This window comes from Argopecten irradians, unplaced genomic scaffold, assembly GCF_041381155.1.
Source record: "Argopecten irradians isolate NY unplaced genomic scaffold, Ai_NY scaffold_0281, whole genome shotgun sequence".
Classification (NCBI taxonomy): domain Eukaryota; kingdom Metazoa; phylum Mollusca; class Bivalvia; order Pectinida; family Pectinidae; genus Argopecten; species Argopecten irradians.
This window is the reverse complement of record NW_027187748.1, coordinates 56,122-61,141: the sequence shown is the minus strand read 5'-3', so window position 1 is coordinate 61,141 and position 5,020 is coordinate 56,122. Positions and strand designations below refer to the sequence as shown.

Sequence of the window (5,020 nt, the reverse complement as noted above, 5' to 3'; positions counted from 1 at the left end):
TGTGTAGCTTCTGTATAGTTAACAAATACTATTTGTGGACAACTTATAAATCATATGTGATTGCGAATGTGACAATTTGCAACCATGTAATAGGGACTTCTATTGTGAGTGTATGTATTTTACACGACCGCTGATGAAATATTATAATGTTGTATGTGTTTTTCGAAAATTAATTTTTGAATGTTGAGTGAAATATTTGTAATTATTGTATCCAATAAGTTTGAATTTGATTACGTTGTGCAAGAAAACAGCATACGGTGAGCGGTCGGACATGTATTTTGTAGTAAGGAATACAATTGCAAATGTAGATAAGCTTTATTAGAAAACTGCATATGGGTACTGTATAAATAAATTTGTCGAAAAGATTCATGACAACGTATGAATGTTTTCTGGCGGTTAACATGAGATGATTAAATAGCACTTAAAGGCAATTGTGTAACAATTGACCAACCATTTTGTAGAGCCTACGAAAATGTGCTTATTAATCTTCCTGTGTGATTGGCCAACAAGTAAACACCACTGGACGCATGCATCGGTGTATCTACATATGTGTGTACGAGGTTTACATGTACCGCGTTCACATACGTACATGTATACGACGGTGGGTGTTAAAGAAGGATAGTGATAGTAACGAACGTAATCGGATTACGTTCGTTAAAAGTGAAGAAAAAACAAGACAAGTAATGAATTCGGATTTAAATGAGAGGAATCTAATCCTTTGTGGAAAACAAAAAAGGAGGATTAAGACAATGAAAAGAAACAGTGATGTGGATTCTTTCAAGGTAACACAGTGTTCTAGATGAATTATTTTTAGATTTTATAACAATACATTTTAAATATACCATTTGAACATTGTTATGTTTTTAAGTTAGATATGTTTTTAACATTTATGTAACAGAAAATAGGTGTATAAAATGATAACTGGTAAACAGTATAACCCCTCGGACGTTTTTGTTTATTTGAAATCCTATCACATGTTTTAATTTGGCTATTTCGATATGTGATTGTGTGTAATGCCAGTATTACGAATAGATGTGCCTATACAAATGTATAAGCAGTAGAATGAAAACCAGTAACTCAATATTGATGTCGATACTTCATGATTGATATTTGTTATGTATTTCCACTCCGCAACGCTACCGGTTAAACTGTATCAGAGATCAGAAAATATGGCACGTACTTCACAGAACGTTTCCGTTCAAATCCTTAAAAGTACAAGCCACAGTATTGCGACTGATAGAAACAAAACAAAAAATAAGTGCATGTACATCCCCGCTATACAATCGATTATTCCGACAAACGTACACTCGTCCATTGTATATTTCGACTTTAAAAACGGATTCGTATTGTTTCACAGGTCAAAGATATTTATGTTTGTATTTTTACAATTATTAATCGCTTTCAATTTTTGTACATTTAGCTAGGCGAAGTGCTGCATAGATTAATATATCTGAATAGATTATAGATTTCAACGTATCGTGTTTCTGTTATACACGAGGAAAGCTGTTAATAACACTATATACATAAGCATATAATATGAACTACCTCACCAGACCCCCTTTGTCGACCACATGCGAGATGAGCTATTGGCTCAATGAGGTATCAAGTTTAAATAAATTTGCTATTAATATTATTGATATGGTTCGCTGGTACCGAGATCTATCATTATCACTGCAGGCCACAGCTCATATACGACCAAATATATCAATAAGTACTTGTTAAAGATACATATGTCGTTCTTTACAATGTACGTGTTGTTTTAAGAGAATGTTTTTGTATCGTAAAGAAGTCATAATTCATTGTGTTAGACGTACATCTGTAACCAACAACTGACTCATTTTGCACATCTTAGATTATATCCAAAAATATCTGACATAAAAGCTATTCAAAATAAATAATATTTTGAAAATGGACAAAAAATTCGTGATCTATTCAGTACTGTATTTGCTGCCATGCGCTTAGGGTAACTGTTAATCTGCGTAAGAATTAGAAAACGGTAATCGAAGTATTATAAATTTTGGGAACTCTGAAATTGATTTGTAATTTCAAGCTGATAGTTGTAATAATCTGAATGTTTCTACGTAATGGTGACCTTGTTTTTTCGTTTTAGACGAAAATGGAGTATAAACAGAGTAAAATACATAAATACCATTTGTTTATATCTAAATAGTATTGTTACATATTTGAACTCCCCCTTTAGAAATTATAATAAAACAATAGTTCTCAGATTGACGTATCACTTATCACAATAAAATGAAACAAACATTGCAAGCAGCTGTGTTCCACTAAGTTTATGTGTACAGAGGTACAGAGCTAAATACCAAAAATGTCTTAAACATAAATCTGGGAGACAAAAATCTAAATTTTTCAGAAATGATGTCTTTGATTGTCATTAAATTTTGCCAGTACAACAATCAGAATAGTGATGATTTTGAGCCATAGAATTGAAATGGAACATTATTTTATTATTCGGTTCCAATACGGAGAAAATAAGATAATGATAATGATAATAAAAAATAGGTGTTTCAATAGAAGGAGGATTTGATGTTTATATCATACATATAAGAACGGTAATAACCTGCTTTGTATAGCGATATATAACAACCTGGCAAACTATCTTTTTCTCGGTCGCATAGTAGACTTCAATAATTTCAGCCTGAATCTTCATGTTGATGGAAGGTCATTGGATCGTGACAATATCGATGACGCCATAATTTCCATTATGACGTTATCACACATACAATAAGTTAAATTAGGATACTCATGCTCTCAAAAACATTTTGCATTAAAAATAAAGGTTTCGTATTGCAAAAGTTTGTTATTGTCTGTTTAAGACGGGACATGTCTTTTGGGACACACCGTATATATATGTGTATTTCATTAGAACGAGCAATACAGCTGTATAAGATATCATAAACCGGCCAGGATGGTTGCGGTCAGATAACCCGGTTGAACTAATGTTTCACATCATTGGACAGATCTATCATGAGAAGCAAATATATTTGCAAATGACCTAGGCAAAGTTTCCTTTGGGTTTTTTATTTAGTAAATATTATAAACGCATTTAGTCCAGTTCTGTATGAAATATAGGATAATCTATCTTTTTATCTTTCAGAGATCATTATTGTGGAATACAACTCGATAACAACAAACTTGGTCACCAAAGAAAACAAAAGCTGAGGGAAGAGTAATGAAAAACCTTGAAGAGAATGTTTGGAAAAGAGACTCATATAATTTTGATTAGAAATACAATATGTGTATCGTGCCATTGAACTTTTCGGAAGACAGTAAAACTCTTATTGTGAAACACAAAACAAAAAAAACAATTTTCATTCCGTTTCTACTACTAGAAAAAAACAACAGCTGATCATGATGTTTTAGTTTAAACAAAATCAAATTTCAACTTCGAGTAAAGGGGGTTCCAACAAAACAAAACATTGCGATTTTATGCTTACTTTTCTGAACACATATACTTTGCTAATCTCCATATATTCTATATACCTGTGTAGATACCTTAACATTATAAAACAATGTTAGTAGATGAAAGCATTTGATAAAGCCGTTACCTTTTAATAAGACTACGCATACAGATACAAGCAATGTAATAAGACTTATTGTGAAATGAGTTTTGCTTCCTTCGTGTGCAGGCATGCAATATAGCTCTTTGTGTTCAAATATGATAACTAGTTACCAATATACAACAACAAAGTTAGGTATATATTTTGTTTCTAAAACCCATGTCAATGTGCCCCATTGGGAGTGTGTGCCTGGCCAAGTGAATTTCAGTTAAACATTACCGATACCATTGGGATTATACCTGTAAATGTTTTCTACCAAATTGTCATGCCGATAAAATCAGCTAGAACATATCAATACATACATGTATGTGTATATTAAAGTACCGTTCCGTTCCGAAATATTTATGTCGGGTTCCTAATTAGACAGATTCAGGTGGAAACATATACATCTATTAGTTAGTGTTCGTATCCGTTCTCACAATTATGGTTCGGACAAATGTAGTTGAATAATATAGACTAGCAATAAAGTCAGCGGTCGGTAAAGTAACGCAACCACTTTGCTTTTATCCGCCACTAGAATAAAAACTGAATGTCTCCTAACTGAATAAAAATATTAAATGTACAGTAGACACTGTGTTTGCGTTATGTGTATTTTTTATATATCGCATACGTTAACATTTATATAATATAGAATAGTCCCTACCTTGAGAGAGACAGATCACTACTTTCGAGGAATAAATATACATGTGTATGATTAATTCGGACATTTTTCGAAACTTGTACGATGTAGGGAATTCGCTACATTGAGAGGCCAGGGATCTTTGCATCTCCATTTTTAAAACGATGTAGGGAATTCCCAACATTGAAAATCTATGTATATGAACCTTTCAGGCGTTTAGTACGATGTAGCCAATTCGCTACATTGAAAGACAATGTTTTTTTTTGCATCTCAATATTTCAGACGACGTAGGGAATTCGCTACATTGAAGCGCACGGTATATGAACTTAACGGCCATTTTCAAAAAGATACACAATGTAGGGAATTCCCTACATTGAGAATGTAGGGAATTCCCTACATTGAGAGGCCAAGCATATATATACCTCATTATTTCAGACGACGTAGGGAATTCGCTACATTGATAGGCCAGGGATCTTTGCATCCAAATTTTTGAAACGATGTAGGGGATTCGCTACATTGAAACGCAAGGTACATGTATCTGAACCTTTCGGACGTAGGGGATTCGCTACATTTGAACGCAAGGTTTCTGAATCTTTCGGACGTTTTCAAAAAATTGTACGAAGTAGGAAATCCCCTACATTGAAGATCCATATATATGAATCTTTCGAACGTTTTCAGAAAAATGTGTGATGTAGGGAATTCGCTACATTGAAACCCCATGTAACTTTGCATCTCAATATATCAGACGATGTAGGGAATACGCTACATTGAAAGGCAAGACAATGTAGAAAAATAAGACATTGTAGGGAATATGCTACATGTG

The 5,020-nt window shown here is 33.2% G+C and overlaps 1 long non-coding RNA gene across 1 annotated transcript; it reads left to right on the top strand.

Annotated features, from left to right (window-relative positions):
- The first annotated feature begins 257 nt into the window (after positions 1 to 257).
- LOC138312338 (uncharacterized) lies at positions 258 to 4,145 on the top strand. Its single transcript, XR_011206923.1, has 2 exons — positions 258 to 782; positions 3,116 to 4,145. It is a non-coding gene; the product is annotated as an uncharacterized lncRNA (long non-coding RNA).
- Positions 4,146 to 5,020: the final 875 nt, after the last annotated feature.